This window comes from Cervus elaphus, chromosome 23 (assembly GCF_910594005.1).
Source record: "Cervus elaphus chromosome 23, mCerEla1.1, whole genome shotgun sequence".
NCBI lineage: Eukaryota > Metazoa > Chordata > Mammalia > Artiodactyla > Cervidae > Cervus > Cervus elaphus.
The window spans coordinates 945,063-951,062 of NC_057837.1; positions in this window are offsets into that span (position 1 = coordinate 945,063).

Below are 6,000 nucleotides of genomic sequence, written 5' to 3' on the forward strand. Positions count from 1 at the left end.
TTGCATAAGGTGGCCAAAATATTGGAGCTGCAGCTTCAGCATCAGTCTTTTCAATGAATATTCAGGGTTGGTTTCCTTTAGGATTGACTGGTTTGATCTCCCTGTAGTCCAAGGGACTCTCAAGAGTTTTCTCCAGCACTATAATTCGAAGGCATCAATTCTTTGGCACTCAGCCTCCTTTATGGTCCAACTCTCACATCCATACATGACTACTGGAAAAACCATGCTGCTGCTAAGTCGCTTCAGTCGTGTCCAACTCTGTGCGACCCCACAAATGGCAGCCCACCAGGCTCCCCCATCCCTGGGATTCTCCAGGCAAGAACACTGGAGTGGGCTGCCATTTCCTTCTCCAACGCACGAAAGTGAACAGTGAAAGTGAAGTCGCTCAGTCGTGTCCGACTCTTTGCGACCCCATGGACTGCAGCCCACCAGGCTCCTCCGTCCATGGGATTTCCCAGGCAAGAGTACTGGAGTGGGGTGCCATTGCCTTCTCCAACTGGAAAAACCATAGCTTTGACTTTGTAACTTTGTAAGGAAAGTGATATCTCTGCTTTTTAATATTCTATCTAGGTTTGTCATAGTTTTTCTTCCAAAGAGCAAGCGTCTTTTAATTTCATGGTTGCAGTCACTGTCCACAGTGATTTTGGAGCCCAAGAAAATAATCTCTACTGCTTCCACATTTTCCTCATCTATTTGCCATGAAATGATGGGACTGGATGCCATGATCTTTGTTTTTTGAATGTTGTTTTAAGCCAGCTTTTTCACTCTCCTCTTTCACTCTCATCAAAAGGTTCTTTAGTTCATCTTCACTTTCTGCTATTAGAGTGGTATCATCTGCATATCTGAGGTTATTGATCTTTCTCCTGGCAGTGTTGATTTCAGTTGATGATTCAGCCAGGCCATCATTTGTCATAATGGACACTGAATATAAGCTTAATAAACAGGGTGACAATATATAGCCTTGTCATATTTCTTTCCCAATTTTGAACCAGTCCATTGTTTCATGTAAGGTTATCACTATTGTTTCTTGTCCCACATACAGATTTCTCAGGAGACAGGTAAGTTGGTCTGTCATTCCCATGTCTTTAATAATTTTCCACAGTTTATTGTGATCCACACAATCAAAGGCTTTAGTGTAGTCAATGAAGCAGAAGTTGATGTGTTTCTGGAATTCCCTTGCTTTCTCTATTATCCAACAAATGTTGGCAATTTGATTTCTGGTTCCTCTGCCTTTTCTAAAGTCCAACTTGAACATCTGGAAGTTTCAGCTCATGTAGTGCTGAAGCCTAGCTTGAAGGATTTTGAGCATAACCTTACTAGCATGCAAAATGAGAGCAACTATACAGGTAGTTTGAACATTCTTTGGCATTGCCTGTCTTTGGTACTGGAATGAAAACTGAACATTTCCAGTCCTGTGGCCACTTCTGAGTTCTCCAAATTTACTGGAATATTGAGTGCAAAACCTTAACAGCATCATCTTTTAGGATGTGAAAGAGCTCAGCTGGAATTACATCATCTCCATTAGGCTTGGAGCTATTACTGCTTCCTAAGGCCCTCTTGACTTCAGACTCCAGGATGCCAGGCTTTAAGTGAGTGATCACACCATCATGATTATCTGGGTCAGTAAGATCTTTTTCGTATTGCTTTGTGTGTGTGTGTGTATTCTTGACACCTCTTTTTAATCTCTCTGCTTCTGTTAGGTCCTTACAGTTTCTGTCCTCTATCATGCTCATCTTTGCATGAAATGTTCCCTTGGTATCTCCAATTTTCTTGAAGCAATCTCTAGCTTTTCCCATTCTATTATTTTCCTCTATTTCTTTGCACTGTTTGTTTAAGAAGACCTTCTTATCTCTCCCTGCTATCTCTGGAACTCTGCATTCATTTGGGTATATCTTTCCCTTTCTCCCTTGCTTTTTGCTTCTCTTCTTTCCTCAGCTATGTGTAAAGCCTCCTCAGACCACCACTTGCATTTGTTTTTCATTGGCATGGTTTTCATCACTGACTTCTGTATAATGTTATGAACCTCTGTTCATATTTCTTCAAGTACTCTATCAGGTCAAATATTTTAAATCTATTTGTCACCTCTACCCTATAATCATAAGGGATTTTATCTAGGTCATACCTGAATGGCCTAGTGATTTTGCCTACTTTCTTCAACTTAAGCCTGAATTTTGCAATAAGGAGTTCATGCTCTGAGCCACAGTCAGCGCCATGTCTTGATTTTGCTGACTGTATGAGCTTCTTCATCTTCAGCTACAAAGAATATAATCAATCTGATTTTAATACTGACCATTTGGTGGTGTTCATGTGTACAGTAGTCTCTGGTGCTGTTGAAAAAGGGTGTTTGCTGTGACCCATATATTCTCATGACAAAACTCTTTGCCCTGAGTCGTTTTGTACTCTAAGGCCAAACCTGCCTGTCACTCTAGGTATTCCTTGACTTCCTGCTTTTCCATTCCAGTTTCCTATGATGAAAAGGACATCTGTTTTTGTTGTTAGTTCTAGAAGATCTTGTAGGTCTTCATAGAACCATTCAACTTCAGCTTCTTCAGCATCAGTGGTTGGGGTACAGACCTGGATTATTGTGATGTTGAATGGCTTGCCTTGGAAACAAACTGCAATCATTCTGTCATTTTTGAAATTGCACTTAAGTAGTGCATTTCAAACTCTTTTGTTGACTATAAGAGCTTCTCCATTTCTTCCTAAGGATTCTTGCCCACAATAGTAGATATAATGGTCCTCTGAATTAAATTATCCCATTCCTGTCCATTTTAGTTCACTTATTCCTATGATGTTGATGTTCATTCTTGTCATCTCCTGCTTGACCATGTTCAACTTACCTTGATTCATGGAGCTAACATTCCAGGTTCCTGCAAAATACTGTTCTTTATAGCATCAGACTTTATTTTCACCACCAGAGACATCCACAACTCAGCATTGTTTCAACTTTGACCCAGCTGCTTCATTTTTCTGGAGCTATTAGTAGTTGCCCTCAGCTCTTCCTCAGTAGCATATTAGACACTTTTGGACCTGGAAGGCAGATCTTCTGGTGCCATATATTTTTGCCTTGTCATACTTTCATGGGGTTCTCAAGGCAAGAATGCTGGAGAGATTTTCCATTCCCTCCCCCAGTAGACCAAATTTTGTCAGAATTCTTAACTATGACCTATCTGTCTGGGTGACTCTGCAAGGCATGGCTCATAGTTTCATTGAGTTATGCAAGCCCCTCTGCCATGACAAGACTGTGTTCCATGAAGGGCATGTTCTTGTTTCAGTCAGTTCAGTTCAGTTCAGTCACTCAGTCATGTCTGACTCTTTGTAATCCCATGAATCGGAGCACACCAGGCCTCCCTGTCCATCAACAACATGTTCTTGTTTAAACTGTACTAAATACTAAAATCAGTAGGTGTAGCATATAGCCTGTTGTCAACCATCTGAAAGACACTTAGAAACAGTTTGTGGCTTTAATTTATTAGAGGCCATTGTCACATTGAGCCATGTGCATTTATAGAATAGTTTCAACCTCACACATATTACATTATAAACCCTTCACAAGCTCAGATTTGTAAGTGAGCAGCTGATGTTTTAGTAAGGACACAGTGAAGTAATTTTCAGTTAGTTTGTTATCAGAAAGTTATTCCTGACCCTATATTGCAGATGGGAAATATTTTGCAACACTTAAAATACAAAATTTGTAATATGTACAAACACTTCTATTTGTTAAGATGGGATTTTATACCAAAATGACTAACTGTGAATTCATAAGCAAGTCAGGAGAGAGGATGTAGAGATTGCCACAGGGTTTGTAAAGTGAGTTTGTTCATTTTGTGGTAATTCATTGGGCTATACACTTCTGTTTTGTGTGCTTTTATATATATATATGTATATATATATATATATATGTAATGTTTAATGTTTATTTAAGTATCTACTTGCATTTTCTGCCCCCTTTATTTTTTCTTGGCATTTTTGTTGTTGTTGTTGTTTTTGTTTTATTTATTTGTTTGTTTATTTTTAGGCCATGCCATGTGGCATGCAGGATCTTAATTCCCTGACCAGGAATCAAACTCGTTCTCCTGCATTGGAAATGCAGAATCTTAACCCCTGGACCTCCAGGGAAGTCCCTGTATACTTTTATATATGCATATATTACTGTACCTGAAGTATTGGAAGTTTTCATATTCTTGAGTATGTTTAACATATGACAATGTTGATCATGTTGGAAAATCAATACATTAGGTAGGTTATAAAATACCACAGTAGTATTCCATGTTGGAAAAATACACAAGCATGTTCATGCACTCATAAAAAACTGAATATATTTTCACCAATGATTTTCTAGCTGTTAATGAATAGTGTGTAGTTACAATTTGCCTAGTTATAGATAGTGATATATTAGTATATAGGAACAATCAAGAGTTCCTTGATTTTTTACCACTTCAGTATTTATGTATAGTTTCAGTTTTCTGTTGATGACATTTAGTTTATTTCTAGACTTTACCCTCCTAACATTGTTGCAATGAATAATCTTTTACATCCAATGTATTGCCTGAGTGCAAGTCTATCTATAGAAGAGTTTCCTAGAAACAGAATTGCTGACTTAAGGATATATGCATTTGTATTTTTAACAGCCATGGCCCAATGGTCTTTCAAAGAGATAGTTTCAATTTTATGCTCCCATAAGCAATACACGAAAGTACCTGTTTCTACATCACACTATGTATGAAAGTACTTTGCTGTTAATGCCATTTGTTTGTATTCTGTTCCCCACTCCCCGAAATTAGATTAACACATAAAATATTAAAGCTACACAACAAATAAATACTTTGGATGGTATTAAAAATGATCACCTACCCCCCATTTTTTTGCTTTGCTTTTTTCTTAGATTTTCAAGTTAATAAGAAAAAAGTCAAGCTACAGAAGAGTATGCATAACATACTACCATGTGTATAAAAATATTAGAAAAATGATATTAGTATGTATTTATCTATGTTCAGAGAAGTTCTCTAGAAGTTGAAATAGTTCATATATTCCCATGAATCAAAGAGTTATTTCCCAGTCCTGAGCTTTGTTAAGTACGTCAAGGGCCTATACAACCAAAATGCTGAGATGAAGCAGATAGAGGTCTATGAAGTTACGGAGCCTCTCCTTTTACCCCGCATCAGCTGGCGCTTCATTCTCACTGTGGGATCCTCTCCCACAGTGGGAGCATTTAATTAGAAAGCATCTCCATTTTATACCGAGATATAGCCTACCTGACAACCTCCCTAAATGCCCACCTCTATGAAGCTGGGTTACACCTACTATAGACTTTCCTTAGCCAGGACCATCCCCCTAGGGCCTTTAAGAAACAGTGCCTCTACCTTCCAATAGGAATCAGTAACTCTGCTTACCTGAAGGTCCAGGAAAGGAGGTCCCTTACCTGCATTTCCAATGGGGGTAAATCCTCTGTAAAGGCATGAGCAGATCTCAGGCAACTGATTTAACTCTTTCTTCCTAAAGGATACAGTACTGTGTCTTTAAAAAGTTGAATAGCTGGGAATGGGGTGAGATGGAGGTTTTAAACTGAATATCTTTTTTGTCCATATAAATGTATTACCTATTAAATGATCATATGAATACAAATAGCAAAAATAGTAAATTAGAAACATCCAGTTTATAACCATGAGAATATGATATTTCTGGATCTTTATTTTGTCTGTACTTATGGAAAATATTTCTATGTTATATTTAAACATCACTAATTTAATTCTGGTAATGGAATATTTGGCACAGGAAAATTTGAGAATGAGAAAGAAAGTGTAACAAGATTAAACTCTTTTGGCTAAGAACAGTACAGATCCTTGTGTTTGGATTTGAAGCTTTGCCTAATAATAGCCTATTTTTTCATCTTAAACTATATTAGTGGATTTTACGGGTGCTCTGGTGAATTAATGACATTTCGATTTTTAGGGGTGACCATTGTATTTTATTGTGCTTTCTTAAGTAATGGTGAGGTTT